We start from the raw sequence: 17,958 nt of genomic DNA on the forward strand, positions 1-17,958 counted from the left end.
ATGAACAAAAATCCTGTGCTTTTGTTAAAAATGGTACTTTCAAATTTCTTAAAGGTAAAATTCAGTGTACCATAATTTTAATTCAGTTTCAATTCAGTTTTATTTATATTGTGTCAAATCACAATAACAGTCACCTCAAGGTGCTTTACAGTGTCTCAAACTCGCGGCCCACGTGACCGTTACTATATAATGTAATTTGACTGGAAGTTTCTTTTTTGTTAGTGAGGATTTGTTTGTTGTTGAGTGCAGTGTTAAGTTCTAAGAATGAGTTAAAATGAAGGCAACATGAGCAGAGAGCAGAGTCATGCTGAGGGACTGGCTGTGTTAGCTCAGTGAGAGAGTCAAACGCTGATGTGTACACTTATGTCTGCGTTTTTATTTTAAATATGAACAAAATAATAGCAGCAGTGCTGCCACGTGTGTGTCCAGAAAGAGAGGACCAATGTGTTTATTTGGTAGTTCAATGAAAAAATAATTGCCCTCACGTTTGCAGTTTTGTCTTGTTATAAAATATTTGAAATTTAAAAAACCAACAAACAAAACACGACATTTGCAGAAATATTTGTCGGTGTTTTCTTGTTTGGTTTTTTTTGGACTAGTTGAACACTAAAGTGTCCCTCCAATGAGATGACAGTGCTAGCAGTGGCCCTCAGCTCATTTAACTTTGTAAGATAAAACTCTACAATAATACAGAGAAAACCCAAACAATCAGATGATTCCCTATGAACACGTGCTCAGACAGTGGAAAGGAAAAACTCCCTTTTAACAGGAAGAAACAGGAGGCCAAAGGAAGGACGGTCATCTGCCGGGATCCTCCCCGTGGGGAGAGCCAGAGTCTGTTCCTGCATGAATATGTGAGGACGCAGAACCTTCCACGGCTAATGACGCACTTGATACTTTAAACATTTTACAGGCGGCGCATTCACTGATCATTCATATCAACAGTGCCACAGTATTTACCTGAGGCATTTAAAAACCATTTATGTCTGCAGACTAAACCACAGCAGTGGTGTGTAACGAAAAACAGCGATGTTCTGTCAAATGTGAGTGCTTGAAGACTTTCACCGTGTTATGCTCAAAGCACACAGCCAGCAAATATGCACCGACTCTTCATTTCACTAAGATTAAGGCTGTGCGCTTTAATCCACGTCTAGATTAATTGTCATTTATTTATTTAATTTAATCGTGTGGTTATAAACAGTTGGGACTGAATGCACTAGGAAGGTCAAAACTAAAAATATCAACCAACAACATACATTTTCCCCTAAAAATGAACTTCACAATAACAGCTACCGTTATTATCACACGCATGCGCACAGGTTTCCTGACCAGATGGAGGCCCTGCTGCTGATTGTGAATAAAAAAAGGAAAAGTAGGCTATATCCGGTTCACCAGCGGCACTTTCATCAATTAATTGATGATGTAAAGTAATTAAATGCCTCATAACTGGATTGAATATGAATTTATTTTATGTCTCAGAAGCGTGCTAGCTGTTCCTTAAAAAAATAAAATAAATCTTGTCCAGTTAGCAGATCCGACTCTTCACTGCGAAGCCTCCGAGTGTGCCATCTCAGCAGCCCCTGGTGAGTTTTTTTCTCCCCTTTTCTGTATTTAACAACAGTTACAGAAGTAAAACTTAAACAGGAAACTACACTGTGTGTCAGAGCCTAATAGGACGGCTAATACAGCTAACAGAAAGGTGTTTAAAAACAGCTGGGTTTTAGCTTTAGTCCGTCCCTAATTTAAGATGTCTAACAAGTGTGTGCTGCTAACAGACTGACTCTCTAATACGACTTAATATGTAAAGTGTATATGTAGCTTAGCTTGAAGTGAGTTTAGGTGTCAAACAGAAGTTTTACAACAACAAAAAAACAAAAAACCCAAAACACCGTTTAAAGGAAACATTTAGCCTTTAACGCTGGTTTGAATCAAGAAAATAACATCAAAACTGCATAAACGCAACTATCGAATCCAAATACAGCAACATGTTTTATTCTTTTTTATAAACTGTAATGCACATGCATGTAATGATACAGCAGATATGAGCTGAACAGGCTTCAGAGCTTAGAAACACGTTGGTGATTGTGGTCAAAGTTTAAACCAGATGTTTCTGGTATAAAAATAAATTAACAAAACATTTTGTTTCTGTTCTGGGAATTATGCTAACTGTACTGTGATAGGAAATGTGAGCAGAGCTATGGCTTTTCTCGTTTCTCATCCTGTGAGGAAGTTTTCTCCACAACAAGTGGATCCTGGAAGGAGACGCTCGGGTCCTTACAAGGTTTGTGTCTGACTGTCGTTTAAGTGGCTGCTCCAGCTGTTTGATAAGCCAGAAATGCTTTGATGAGTGTGAAACATTAACCAGGCCACAGCTGACTGTATAATGTAGAAATATTAGCGGCCCATTCCTACAAACGTGCACAGAAGCCTCTGAACCTGTCAGGCTGTCCATTGGGATCTTTGGAGGTGTCCGGCGGTGTCTAGTAGAGGGACGCTTGGAGTTTTGTGAGTCTTGGGGTCGGGCCTCCCTAGATTGCTTGTCACAGATAGCACAGTGGTGTGTGGAGTGACAGGAAATTTAAAAAAACAAACAAACAAAAGGTATCTGTCTCGTGTCTTGAGCTGGAACAGGCATGTCAGCAGCTCCATGCTCCGGTGTGTCATCTGTCATCTGAAGATGATTAATAGTAGCACGGTGCCAAGCAAGCCGAAGAGACTCTTGGAAGCCAAACGTGCTTTGTGAGACAGTCTTGGCCTGCTTTAAATGAATAAACCAGAGGAAGCAAGAGTTTGTCTGATGGTGTGTGTGATAAGGCGGTGGAGTCGATATGTGTGCCTGTGGAGACAACATGTCAGCTGTCTGTCATTTACGTGGGACCTTTGGGGGTGTTTGGAGGTACACGGTGGGATGCTGGCAGTGGAGTTTGTGGATTTTAATTTTGTTGACCTGTGGCCTCAATTGATATTGCTTGATCCTGAGAAACTGGCAGATACGCTTCAGATGGTGTGCTGTGTCCAGGTGTGTTAATTTTGTGACAGCCATGCATTATTGCTTCATTATTTATTTATTTATCTGCATAACAAAATTTTAATTTAATGTATCAAAAACAATTATTCGAGAGCTATGAACTGAAGTCAGCACCAGTGCTGCTGAACGACTAGCGAAAGACAACTGAGACGAGAAATAAAAAAATAAACAGAACTTGCAGTGACAGAACTGGAAAGGTCTCCGTCTTCAGGTTTCAGCTGGACCAGGGATGTCAACAGCTCTAAGCTCTAGTGCGTCATCTGTCATCCTAAGTTGGCTATTGCTAGCATGGTGCCAAGCAAGCTGAAGAGACACTTGGAATCCAAACATCGCTTCTGAGAAAGTCTTGGCCTGCTTTAAATGAATAACCAAAGGCAACATTGTGTCTGATAAGCCGGGGGAGGCAAGCTAACACTTCATGATGCCTCATGTTTTGGGGTAGACGTGTGCTTTAAAATGTCGGCTTGCCCTCTGCTGTGCACTGAGCCACATCCGAGTCCATTAGAGACTTTTGGGCTCTTTGACATGCTCCACCTGCTGATGCTGGGCAGTTATTGTGGAATGTCAGTGTGCTCACCTGCTACAAGAGGCTGTGAGGGGCCACTGCTGCCATCAGGGATGTGCATATCTGCGGGTGGGGGATAAGACCTGGAGTTTCCCACAGCACAGCTTGTAACAGGGTGATAATGATATTCATGTCACCTGTTAGTATTTTTATTGTCGCAGCCGTATGTGCGTGTTTAAACTTCTCATTGTAAAACTCTGAGCAGTAATCTGCTGCTGTAACAACACCCACTCTTCTTAAGAGGCTTACTGTACCACAGGATTTTGGGACTGGTGCCTAAACCAGAAAAACAGGCTCGTAGTAAAAGTGCTGACAGAGTTTGGACTACATTGATAAAAGACCATTTTAAAAATGTTTATTCTTAAATATCAGAACACTTTGTCAAACCCTTTCTCTTATTAGCTGTATTGTTGTTACTATGACTAACAAATAATTACAGATGTTGTTTTACACATCTGACCGTCTGTGCTTCACATGGCTCATAAACCTTCATCTGATCTGCTTTAGTCTTGCTTAGATGTGTTTTTGGGCACTCGAGTAAGTGCAGGGCAGGGTTTGAAGGGTTTCTATTAACTAGAACAAGTAGCATTAACCTCCATTTCAAGGAAACTTGCAAATTTATAACACACACACACCTAGGATGCCTCCTGGGTGAGGTGTTTCAGACATGTCTTCCTGGGAGGAGTCCCTGGGGCAGACTCACGACACACTGGAGAGATTGTCTCTCAGCTGGCCGGGGAATGCCTCTGCGTTCCCCGGAGAAGCCGAGGAAAGTGGTAGGGAAGAAGGAGGTCTACGCTTCTCTCCTTAGGCTGATGCATCGTCATCCTGGCTCCAGATAATTGAAAGAAAATGGATTCATAGATTTATGACGATATAGGAAAATGTTATCGGTAGTTTGAGGTTTCAAGCAGCAGCATTTTGGAGTGCAATAATAGTTTGACACAGCAGAAGTTAAATGTGAGCACAAAAATAAGCTAGGTTTAAGTGTAAAACAACTAATTAACTTTAATTTAACTATTGCTAAAGTAGCTTAACCTTGCAATTTTTCAGGAACTGCACAAAATATTTTAAATTTCGGGTTGAGGTTTTTTTTAACCAGCTGCTTAAATTCCTCCGTTTGCACCATGGAACCTCATCAGTCACTTCCATCCACTGTGGAGTGCATTTAGTCCAGGGGTCCCCAACTCCAGGCCTCGAGGGCCGGTGTCCTGCAGGTTTTAGATCTCACCCTGAGTCTACACACCTGAATCAAATGATTAGTTCATTACCAGGCCTCTGGAGAACTTCAGGACATGTTGAGGAGGTCATTTAGCCATTTGAATCAGCTGTATTGGATCAAGGATCTAACCTGCAGGACACCGGCACTCGAGGCCTGGAGTTGCCCACCCCTGATCTAGTGAGCGCTTCGACCATCGGTGGAGTCCTATGTTCATTTCTGGGGTGCACGTCACCAGCTGGTAGCATCTACTAATATGCCTTCTCAGCCTGGTCGTACTTGACGGTGTGTTTTTGCGTAAAGTGGTGAAACAGGCTTGTTTCTATCATTAGCAGGAACGATTGTCTTCCAGATTTCTCAAAGCACTGTGATGCAGTTTGGTCTGCGTTCTCCACAAACAGGCTTATTAAGAGTAAACGAGTTATTTTTATAACTGAATTATCTAACTCTTGTTTCCCAATAATCTCCCCAGTAATCTCTTACATTGAATTGGAGTTTATGATTCGTGCTTAATCTGACAATGATGTAAGTCTGTGGTCTGTTTATCCATTAAACACATTTTCAAAAGCTAAAAACTGTGATGTAAAATGGACAAAGCAGCAAATATGAGCAGATATTGTTCAGTGTTTCTGCTTCATGAAACACTCAAACTGATAAGATTCTAGTGTTGACTTTATGAGACATCTCCAGTTCCAGATCTAAGATTCATATTCACTGTGGACAAATAACAATACAGAATTTATTTCCATCTCCAGCATCAGTCATTGACGTAAACTGCCATATACACTGTAAACCCTCTTTGTGCTGCCTCAGAGGACTGCTCAGTGGAAACGATGTATTACAAGGTCATTTCCTCGTTGCCCCTATAATCCACCTGATTGGCCCTCCACCAGAGTTAAAAGTGAAAGCAGACCAGAGACCTTTGTATCCCTGTGCTCTGAAACGCCCTCCCACCCCTGTCCTGTTTTCTTTTTTTTTTTAATTTCTCTGCTGATGAGGCGTGAAACTGAAGTGTTTGCCCAGATGTTTCCTGATGGAAGAAGATGGTCGTCGTTTCCTATGAGGTCACAGTGCTGCTGGTGGTGCAGTGACGGCTTTAATGGACTTTTCTGTTGTAGTCTCCCGTTTTCTTTGACTCCGTTTCTGGGATCTTGTTTAGATAGATGCTCCAATCAGATTTGTTTAAAAGGGGGAAAAAAAACCCCTTTGACTTTAACAGTCCGCTTTCTACATTAGTCAAGTCAAGTCAAGTGGCTTTATTGTCATTCTAACCATGTGCAGTGGTGCAGTACACAGTGGAACGAGAGAACATTCCTCCAAGACCGTGGTGCTACATATGACATATAACAATCAGCACAGGACTACATAAAGTGCAAGTGTGCAAAAATAGCAAAAAAAACCCAAACAAATACTGCAACACCAGACGGAGCAGAACGATAAGACACAACAGTGCAATAAAAAGTGCAACAATGGCAGCGGGTAGTGCAAAAGACTCACCATTGTGCAAAAAGTAACTTGATGTATGAAGGTGTGTGTGTGTGTGTGTGCATGAGATTGTGCACAGGAGTGTGTGTGTGTGTGTCAGTCAGTCCAGTCAGTGTTCAGGAGTCTGACGGCTTGGAGGAAGAAACTGTTTGAGGCCCCGACTGCTCCAGTACCTCTTCCTGAAAGGCAGCAGGGTGAAGAGTGTGTGTGTGGTCCTCCACAATGCTGGTGGCTTTGCGGACGCAGCAGGTGTGAAAGGTGTCTGTGATGGAGGGAAGAGAGGCTCCAATGATGTTCTCAGCTGTTCTCACTATCCGTTGTAGTTAAGCTCCTTAATAAATGTCCCAAATTTAAACTTTTGAAGTAATTTCTGTGAATGAATAATCATATCCTTCCTTCCATTCATTCATTTTCTGCCTCTTTGCCTCCTACCTGGGGCCTCTCCTGTGGCAGCAGTCTGCGGATAGCCCAGATGACCTTGTCCCTGGCCACCTGGTCCCTGGCCGCCTCGTCCAGCTCATCTAGGGAGACACAAGGCCCACGCCAGCTGACAGATATCTCTGAAAGCTTTGCTTTCTCTCTGAGGAGTATCAGCTCTACTGAGTCACTCCCGAATGACCAAACTCCTCACCCTATCGCTAAGGAAGAGCCCACCCAGCTCTCGAAGGAAGCTCGTTGCCAGTTCTTCTACCTACGATCTCATTCTTTCAGTCGCTATTCTAAGCTCGTTGCCATAGAGTGAGCGTAGGAATCAGATCGCCTGGTAAATCGCCAGTTTGAGCTCAGCTTTCTTCCCCACAATAGACTGACACAGTGTCCACATTACTGCAGACATGACACCAACCTCCCACTTCATTCTCCCCTCACTCCTGAGCAAAACACTGAGTTACTTAAGCTCCTCCACTTGGGGCAGGAGCCCGTCCCTGACCCTTTTCCAGTTAAGAAACATGGACTTCTCATTCCCACTCCTTCACACCTGACTGCAAACTGGCCCAGTGTGAGCTGGAGGTTACCACCTGATGAAGCCAAAGGGACTAAATCATCTACAAAAAGTAGAGGCAAGGCCGCTGGTTTATAAGTAGAAATTCTCTCCATTAAAAATGATGAACATAACTGGAGACAAAGGGCAGCCTTGGCAGAGTCGGACACCACCAGGAGTTTATTTTTAAAGGGCTGACCGTATCGACAGGATAACCAAAACTGTGAAGATCCTCAAAAGTTTGGAGCAAGAGCCTGAATTAAATTCTGAAAGCTACTGTGAGTCGATGAAGGTGATCAGCTGATTCTTAACAAGGATGTCAAAATCTTAAAAATTTGTTGCAAAGTAAAGATTAAAGATAATAAAGACTCCGCCCAGAATCAACACTTTACACTAGAAATATCTCAGAAGTATCTGAACTTCTGGAAGTCCAACAAAGTCAAGTCGTTTCTATATATTATGAAATTAGGTTTGTATATTTATAATTGTCTGTGTATCTTTCCTTAACAAAGTCTATTCATGTAATCCAAACTAATCTGTTCAGGTGCACAACAAAACTGCCTTGTTTGAAATATGGAATCTTACAGTATTACAAAGGTCTCCTTATGCATTTTCTGTGCTTATTGCTTTTTCCTTCGTGTTAGATGAGCAAATCTGATTGAGGCTGGTTGCTGGATTGATGACGATCCCTGTGATGGATTTATTGAAGTGTAGATTTACAAGTTCTGAAAACAGAAAACTGCTGGAGCAAAGAACTGCCGTCTTCCTCGTCTCTGTCAGGAGTCACTCTCTGCTCTGCCTGGTGGTTTCACACAAATCAAAAGCAACGAGAGGTGAGTCCAGTTCCACATTACTACCAGAGGTTACAGTAACGTGATGTTAGCCCTAGCTCTGATCTCGTTTGATGTGACATGAAAGCTTAAAAGTTGTCAAGATGTCACCTGAAAATAGACGTTTGAAACTGGAAACGGTAAGGAGATCGAGAAGTCCCCACATCACCAAAACTAAGTAGTCTTTATATGTTATCAAAGTAAGGAGCTTCTTGGGAAATTGTTCCATATAGTGCAGGAAGGTCTATTTCAGGTTTGTTTCACACATGTTTTTAAATGATTTATTCATTTTGATAAATGTGTATGTTATATACTAAAAATGAATATTGTGGTTTTAGGTTTGGCACTCAGAGGAGAACTGCTTGTTTTTATCAGTACGCAGTACATTTGAATCAAACGGTCAGTGTGTGCAGGTCTGTGCCATCTTTGATGTTTTTCCTCCATCTGCTGGTGAAATGTATACACTGACTGAAGTCTTGCCTCTGTGGCCTGATTAAAGCTGTTATCCCTGGTTTTTATCAGGCATAGGAGCAAACTGAAGGTACACCACTTGTACAACTACCCAATCTTCATTGTGCATGATTTACCTGGAATATCTGGGAATGTTAGCAAAATGAATGCAGATGCAAATACCAGCATGTCACTTTTTCCTACTAGTTTTGGGGGCTTTCCAGTATACATATAACTACTAATACATAATGTAAGGTTCATGCTGTTAACTGGTGTGATTTAGGTTAAATACGCTAGCTACTATTAAAAAGGTAAATGCTGTCTTTTAAATATTAGAATAAAAATAATGAAACATTTAAAAATGTTTAAATATCCAAGCAACTGCAGTTAGAAACAGTCTTTTTTTTTTTTTTCTTAAAGAAAGAGAAAAGTCCTGTTTTATGACAAGATGATGACTACCACACAACTGGCACTCAGAAAATGTCTAAACGGTGAAACACAGAAAATTTACTTGCTCAGGTTTGTCAAATCCAAATGTTTATCTCCCATACAGCTAATACAAGTTTATCATTGCATAACTGTAACTTTAAAATGCCTCCGAAGTACATTGTGACGCGTACGTCAGTCTAAGGTCTGTCACATCTGTCAGAGCAGCATCATCGGGTCGAACGTTGACCTTCCTTTCAGTTTTTCACGTTGACGGTGAGATCCAGTTTCATCTCTTTGTCCGTTTGTTTGGAAAAAACGGTGGAGCAGTGACAAAAATCAGACGCTTAATGCAACATTTTATCCCCTGGAATGTCTTGGTTGAATAATATTCGGTCCTGGAGTCTTTCCACTGCCAGTCTCTCACAAATGGAAGACAAATATATTTCTTGGCTGGCCATTGTGTTTCAGAGTGAGGCTCTTTTGATTCGTAATATACAGGGCTAATTAGCTTAAGAAAGTGATATAGTTTTTCTGCTGGACTGCTGCTGCCCGTTAACGTCGGCTCAGATTTCCCAGGTGCCTCGCTGTCTGCCAGAGGTAACAAAATAATGGCTGCGCTTGGAAGCCTGTTTTTCAATGTGTTTTTTTTTCTTAGTGATTTTTAATAGCTTACTATTAGAGATATTACCCAAGGGATACCTTGATGCTTTTTTCTGTTGTTTCTTTCCTTTTTCTATGCTCTCCTGTGCAGATCAACTATATTTGTGTTGAAGGCTTTCTGCTCTATTATGCGTGCAGATTCATGAAACCACAGCGTAAGCACATTTACACCAGTTTCAGTGTCTAAATTTCCCAGTAACAGAATAAAAGAACGTCCTGTTTTTAGGCTGGTAATGTCTGGTGTACATGTATCGCTTTTTTGTGACAGAATTTTTGTCTTTCGTTAAGTAAACGTGAACATGTCGCAGGTAAAAACAAAAAATAAGCAAACGAAGAATCACAGAGCGCAGATCCAGAAGGCCCCAAGAGGAAGCGGCGAGAAAGAAGATTTTTCAGATGTTTGTTTCATGTCCTCATCCATCGTGATCTGGTTACTCGGAGTTCATAAGCCTTATTTTCTTTATTTCTATGTTTGCCAACTATCTTACTTGGCAGAAGGAATCAAGTAAGGAAGCGTCTTTTGCTTGGTCGGTGTAGTTTATTAGAAGGCGGGGACTGCCATTAGAAGCAAAAACCTGTTTGACAGCTGCTTGTTTTTCGATGGCTCTGGTGAAGTTTGACTATTTGTAGTGCAACGTCTCACAATACCAACATTTACATTCTGGTTGAAGGTAGTGAGACAGGTGTTCTTCTATTTCTGGTTTTTAATGACAGTTGAGGTGTAATACTGCCACTTTTTGGTGGTAGGAGTGCATTACATACTATCGAGCTTGAAAAGCCCAAAAAAAGTAACTCTTTAGAATTTTCAAAGATTCATAAATCATGACCGTTCCTTGGAGACAAAAGTAATCCCTATAAGAAAGGGGATTACAAGAGGTTAACTAAACCCGAGTTTAACCCGTTTGGCCACTCGCTGTAGAATGTGGGTGTACTGGGATTAAAACGCTCAAACATGGCCTTATACTGGGGAGGTATGTGTTTGTATAGAAGTGGAGAATATCACCAGTAATTCTGCGTAGTTGTTGTGGTTTTATTGAAGAGCGGTTCTTCATTATTACAGGTATTTAAACCTGTCTCCCATTTCTGCCTCTAAAGCAAAGAAAAAGTAACAAACTGTAGAGGCGGTGTAGATACATGCTGGTTGTAATGAATGGCTGCCTTTACAAAAGGAAAACCTCGGACGGGTATCAGTTGATAAGGTTCATACATTGTGCCCGAGGCCACACAACTTGCATAACAGCTCCACTGCAGTGGATATTTGTAATTTTAGCACAGCTGTATTTCTCCTGCCACTTTTTCAGTTGAGTAAATCAAACCCTGAGCATTTCGAGGTAATTCTACCTCAGCGAATGATAATTCATCAAACTGTCCTGAGCTTAAGTGCATATTCAGATGACTGCTTTGCTATAAAAGACGGAGTTGTCCTGAGGGGGTGTAATTTAGACATGATCTATGTGTGCATTTAGGAAAACCACTTGAAGGTCACGGAGTAAATGAGCAAAGAGCTGCATTACTGTAGCGATACCCAGCTGTTTACACTCGTGAAACATTTCAATTAATTTTGGTTGATTGAAGCACTTTAAGCTTAGCTTGTTTTCCCAAAGATTTGATATTTGCCTCAACAATTTTAACTCTTTAAAAACACCAGATAACAGCCGCATGCCTGCAGCAAAGCTTCGGTCATTTGGATGCAAGTCTCGGGTATTTGTACGCTATAAATATGTACCATGTTTACAGTTTGTCCTCATCAGCATATAGTTTCTGGGTCATTACTACAAAACGTTTTCTTTCTTGGACCTCATTCTGTCGTGTGTGTTTGAGGGGGTTTGGGTTTATTCGGAGGCTTTCATTGTTTTAATCACAAACTGTATATGAAAGATGGTCGTGACACCATGACCCACTGGTTTTTGAAGCCTCTGAGCCTTTGGAACCATTATTGTTGGAATTTTATTTTCTGTTTTTACGCTTTTTGTATCCACATTTGAGCAAGAGGTCAGAGTGCGTGGTAGGTAACATTACTACTAATGTTACTGAGCCTATTGAGGAATACACAGGTTCTATAGGTGCATCACAGAGATGCTGTTATAGATGGTGGTATAATGGTCTCAGCGGCCCCCAACCCCTGGGCCACAGACCGGTACCAGGCCGCGAGAGTTGAGGCTCGGGTGTGAATTTATGGTTTTCAGGGTTTTTATCGTTATTTTTTTTTTAATCATTAACTCTGTTTCCCTGGCTCTTTTCCTGTGTGTTATGAATAAATCTTCTTTTTTGTGGTACTGGTACTCATTTTATTTTGTTGTATTTATCCACGACACCTTAAAGGCCAGTCTGTGAAAATATCCGGACATAAACCGGTCCGTGGCGCAGAAAAGGTTGGGGACCGCTGGTCTAACTCACTAAGTCCAGTTAGCGGAGATGGGTGGCTAGCAGACAGCTAATACTCAAGTCTGCAGCTACGGCCCTAATAATGTTTATTTTACCGTGGGTAAAAACTCAATTTTAATGGACAAGTATACAAAATTAGGGGTGTTTGATTGTATATCTGGACTGTGGATATTTTCTGTGATCATGTCTATCTCTGCTTTAAAGGTTAACATGGAGTCTATGGGGATCGACTCTTCTGTGGCTTCTAGTGGCCATTAGAGGAACTGCAGTTTTAAGCCCTTCTGCATTTGCATTGTTGTCATTTTTTCCTACTTGTGCTATCAGACAGCCGAATGAGGATGTTGATTTTTATTTGCCGGTGATGAATATTCTGGACCTGTTGGGCTTAAAATCTGACAGGAATGCAGAGGTTTGAGTGTAGCTCAGGATTTTAGATTTTTCACTCTGGAAATGTTGTGTAAAAAAAAAAAAAATAAATAAATAAAAATAAAAAAAATAAAAAAATTGAGATGCACAAAAATGGAGAGGTGGGGAAAATCTGCTGGTTTCAGACGGTGTCAGGGCCTTTCTGTGTGGAGCTGGCTGCTTCTGCTTGCCCTTGTGTGGGTTTCCTCTGGGAGCTCCTGCCATCGTCGCCTATGTTCATGCTGCGTATGACAACCCAGGACAATCTCGCGAGAGTTTAATTTCCTGGTTAAATAAAGGTTTTAAAAAATGTTGGTAACAAGTGCTAACTAGTTTACCTGCATGTCATGTGCTTCTTGATAAAAGTCTGTATGTTGTCACGAAAGAGGCCGAGCAGCAGTCACTGTTTGTGTTTGAGTGACGGGGGGATACACCCTGCGGTTCAGCCCCCCCCATTCAAATTTACTGTACACTCGCAGGGAATGCATTTCTAAATTTGAGAGACTTGTCTGTACTAGTATGGATTTGATTGCGTAACATTAATGCTCATGGGCCGCACTGCATTTTTTGTGCATATTCATTAAATATAATTGTCTTCTGCTCAGCAGACCACAGACTGGCACCTCCTCAGAGCTGCAGCTGCTCTCTCAGCCAACACAAGCCATGCGTACTAAGGAGAGACTACCAGTGTTTACCTCTCCTTACAGCACAGACCAACGGTAGACCGAGGGTGCTCTCCTTTTTCTTCTGTGGTTTCTGGCAGCCAACACCAGATTCCTTCATGTCTATCACTGCAATCAGCAGGCCAGACCTGCAGTCAGCCAAGCAGCTTGAAACAAAGCAGCAAGAATGGCTGAACATGAAGTAGGCGAAGCGTTTCTTTCTGGATACTGCGAGGAAGAATCTGTTTTCTCTCAGCTGTGTCAGTTTTCCACTCTTCATCAGAGGACTATTCTGTTTTGCGATAGTGCGTCATGCACCGCTTCCTCCTCAGAAGAGAGCTTAAATGTGTTTTAACACCACTTCTCCCCGACCTGCAGACAGGGACTTATCGTTCTCATTCTTGCAGAAACGTACGCCTCAAATTATGTCATTACCCCAAACTGTGTATGCTCCGATATGCTAAGCGTGTTATTTAAATAGCAGAAGATGTAAAGCATCCAGAAAATGAGGGTGTTGGTTAAAAATGCATGTAACGCAGAGACACTTTTACTGCGGAATGATAAATGGGATAATTTCTGTTGGTACCATCTAAGTGCTTTTCTTGGAATAGTGCATCACCTTCAGTGATTATTTGGTTTACACTAAATCTTACTAATACCACTCCAGAAACGACAGAGAAATGGGAGACCTGCAGTAACACGGTGGCTGCGGTTACACGCACACATTTTATCATCCTGATTGAGGATTTTAGCTCAAGTGTTTACACGGGACGTGATTCAGTACGGTCTGCTGTGAACGTGAACGTGCATGTGCACTTAATTGGAAAAGTGTGACGGGCAAAAAGGAAGAATATGTCCTGGATCAGACTTGACTTTTGTCTGTCCAGCACAGTAGTTGCTGCTATCGTGTTGCTCTTAATTCCTTAAGAGCAACACGTCTTAATTCCTTAAGACAAAGTTTCCCAGAGGACCAGTTCAGCTTGAAAGCTGCTGTTCTGGGGAAGAGTCAGGATGGGATGGTTTACATGTACAGTTTGTCTTCTGATCGGTTTATGAAAGCTTTAATCTGGTTCAGGCCTGTGGAAATAGTAGTAGCTGTGACAGCTTTCCTTAAGGGTTGAACCCTAGATGTACTTTAATAAAGATCATTACGTCATTTTAAATAATTTTATATAATTCTGGTTAATTTGGCTAATAGCCGATACCAATATGTTATTTTTATGTAAGTATTTTAAAGTTTGCTTGCTTTCTCAGTTTCTATCTTTAAAAAAACATGTTTACTACATGTATAAACATACTGTATTTGCATTATGAGGAGCTTGTTTCTCATCTCCCACAAAGAAAGGTAATTCACGCTCAGTCACAGGGCTTGCAAGTTTACTCTAGCATATTTTTCGGACCATAAGGCGCACCGGATTATAAGATGCATTAAACAAAACAGTTAAGTCAAACTTTACTCAGCTCATTCTTCTTGCTTCCTCCATTTCCGTTCCGTACCGTCGATTCATTAATGCTGAATTCTCTCGCAGCTGCTCTATCCCCATGTTGTTGCAGTATATTAATGACTAACCTCGTGTTGTGGATGGATTATCTCAGTTGTTCTCCTGACTGAAGTTTGGTCCGTTTACAGCATCCTGCCATGCGATTGCATTTGTCCTTAACCATCAGGAACCCTCACGTTAACTTTTATCAAGTGGAAAAAAGTTAGCGTTCATCCTCCAGCTTCACTGTGTTTATATCATGCTAACATAGCTGTGTCGCTAGCGATCACGTAGCACATTGTTAAATACCAACTAGTCCAACTTCAGTAACTCTACAAACGTCACTGCTGTTGAGTTTTCTGTCCTCATTTATGTTGGAAGTGATAGCAGAGCTGTACGTTTGAATTTTTTCAGAAATCTCAGTCAGAACATGCTATATCATGTTTAGGTGGAAGCTAGCGAGCTAACTTCCTGCTAACTTCTAACTCCGTTAAACTTCGTAAATCCTGTTTTCATGGATGCCTGGATGTTAAACTTAATTGTTACACCTGGTAAAGCAGCAACGCTGATCATTTTATTAAAGATCAAAGAATTTAGACAGTTTTTAACTCTCAGTGATGCCGCAGTGTTCGTTTGACTTTGGAACCTGAAGCGGACGGAGTTTAGGACCCAGATTACTCCACGAGGCTCCTGACTACGGTAGCCGCTATGCTCCGACAATCCATCGAGCGGTGCAGCTTCGTAGCTTACCGAAGTCGTACTAAGACATTTTTTGAAAGATTTCTGAGCGCCGTGTACCAAATAAAATCAACCAAATAAAACCAAAACCAAAAGTTCGAGGTCAGTAAGCACAACCAGACTTCATACATAAGGCGCACTGTCGAATTTTGAGAAAATTGAAGGATTTGAAGTGCGCTTATAGTGCAGAAAATAAGGTACATTAGTATTTTTTTTTTTTGGCTTTCAAGATGAGTTTTTATCGATTTAAATAAAATATTTAGAGGTTAGGGGTTACTCAGTATTCACAGCATTGGACGCTTTTTCTCCAAAGTTGTGCTTATTAGAAAGATACTGTCATACATGGATCAGTCAGTAAGTTTACTTGGAGCAGCTTGTGCAGCCTCTCGCAGGTTTCCAGCACACAAAAGCAACTTTTCTGGCTCTCCTTTTGTTTTCTTTTCTTTTTCAGTCCCGCCTGGAAAGCACCGATGGGTTCAGCTCTTTTGTTCACGTCTGAGGAAATGGCCATCAGCAATCACATTAGAATCATTTGAACTTTTTTGAAAATTTGGAAAGTTATTCAGATGCCTGGAAATGGGCAATTTAAAGGAAATTAACTAATAAATCACAATAAGAAATTCAATTGTCTGTAATAACTATAATAACTAAATGTTGTACACCTTCCAGAGGGACAAGAGTGTGACTTTGTCCATGACTTGGCATGAAATATTAGCTCGTAATCAGAGATTTCGATGATTAGAAATACCGAGGTAGGAAAACTGCAAACAGCTTTTTAGTTGATCCTCATACATCGTAACCTTTCTTTAAATAGCTCTTTCAGCCTCAGGTGTCACTTCAGTCTTTGGCTGTGGTTTTTTTTTTTTTTTTTTTTTTTTTTTTCTGCTGCATTTTACGCCGTAATTGTCAAATTAACCAAGAATGGCACCGCGCTTCGGTACGTACAGACACCAAAGAAGAAGCCTGATGATATGAATCTTTCTGTCTCCATTGCTATTTGGGTTTTACTAAGCCCTCACTTTCCTTTGAGCAGTGAAACGGGTTTAAGAGAAATGTTTGTTATTTCACACCAAGCGCACGGAGCCAGCAGTAAACCCGTCTGTGAACTTAAGTGCTCCTCTATAAACTTCTCGACAGCGTATTTTCTAGTAAAGAAAATGCTGCGTTAGTCAGAGATAGATTTGGGGGCAGGGGTTGCATTCTGGGACCAATAAATCCAAAATACACAAATGCCTCAAATGAGATGGCTCATTGTAGCCTGCAGACTGATTTACTCATTTCCAAAATCAAAGGCCAGTCACCCTCGTACGGTCCTGTTTTACAAACTCAGTGGGAGTCGCACAATGGCTGCGACAGTATTACTGTTATTATCATTCCGCTGTTGTTCACTCCACGCTATCAAGTCGCTGGTAATAGATATAATTCATGTGCTGCTGCAAGGGTGTTGTTGAAACCCCCCTTTTAATCTGTCTCGGTGTGTAAATAACCGTGTTTTATGCACAAAGCCAAGAGGGAACGGCAAAGATTTAGCCGGGTTTTCAGATTTGTTTTGAAAAATCTGCTGGAATGCATGAAAATGAGACTACAGTTCCTTCCACCTCTCCTGACCTGATCTCTCGCTCTCTCTCTCATATATATATATGAGCAATTGCGACTGCACATTCCCTCCCTGCTTTCCAGTAATGCACTTAGATATGATTGAAGCCTACTCTTTGCAGACACGTGCCTGAAAAACTACCCCATTACAAACCCAGTTAACTGCAGTAATGCAGGCCGTGGCGGGAGCACATCTTGCAGTATCGTTAATGCCACTGCTCATTACGACTCTGCCCTTGAATCCACACATACAGAGATGGTTCGAAAGTGTTTAACGGCTGCAGCCATGGTTACAGAAATCCTGCTTCTTTCTCCTTTTCCTGGAAAAATGCATCTTAATCAACTGCACACTCGAGTTTGGTATTCATGTCAGTTTAAAAAAAAAAAAAGAAAAAAAAGATTTCGTGTTGCTCTGCAATGTACCGTAACCTTTTGCATCCACAAACAAAACAGAGTTAACAAAATGAGGCTTGTGTACATAAATTATTCAATCTACCTCAATTTAATCTGGTTATTTTGTTAGCGTGTTTTTGGAATCCGGAGATAGGCAGAGGTCCAGACTCTCAGGGTTTCCCGAGCTTGGCACGTATTTGCTCTGCCGCCGTTAACTTTGTGTTTGTAATTAGTTTAATTCTACAGTTATTAAGCCGTCTCACAAATACTGGAAGGAATTCAAGCTGCAGACTGATTCTCACAGAGCTCGACATGCAGCCTTGTCTGGGTGAGTCTGGTGCCATGGTTCTTAGGTGGGGATGACTCCACGTGTTGTCGTTTCTTTGAGCTCTGCAGCACTAAACTGTTAGCAGCGCTCGCAGTTAAAATAAAGATGTGCAGTGTGCACGATTACTGTCGTGCTGAACTGTGCAAATATTGTGAGGAAAATGCTCGACCCTGGAGAACATTTGTAGTTGGTGTTGCTTTTCCGGCTCTCAGATTCTCCCTCTTGTGCTGGACTCGTATGCAGAAGTGGCCTTTTGCATAAGTGTTTCCACTGACCAAAGGTTAAAGTAATGTTACACAGTCTTTCAACAATTGTTGAATCTCTA

The 17,958-nt window shown here is 41.4% G+C and overlaps 1 protein-coding gene across 17 annotated transcripts in view; it reads left to right on the forward strand.

Moving 5' to 3' along the window:
* The first annotated feature begins 1,332 nt into the window (after positions 1 to 1,332).
* Positions 1,333 to 17,958, forward strand: part of nog1 (noggin 1) — a 101,786-nt gene continuing 85,160 nt past the window's right edge. For 10 of the 17 annotated variants that reach the window (XR_003219712.1, XR_003219705.1, XR_003219704.1 and 7 more), the window contains exons 1-4: positions 1,333 to 1,583; positions 2,181 to 2,281; positions 6,751 to 7,554; positions 7,921 to 8,109. The gene's annotated coding sequence lies outside the window, so the exon portion shown is untranslated. The other 7 variants (XM_019357616.2, XM_019357615.2, XR_003219708.1 and 4 more) reach the window with 6 other exon arrangements.

Source organism: Oreochromis niloticus, linkage group LG4 (assembly GCF_001858045.2).
Source record: "Oreochromis niloticus isolate F11D_XX linkage group LG4, O_niloticus_UMD_NMBU, whole genome shotgun sequence".
NCBI lineage: Eukaryota > Metazoa > Chordata > Actinopteri > Cichliformes > Cichlidae > Oreochromis > Oreochromis niloticus.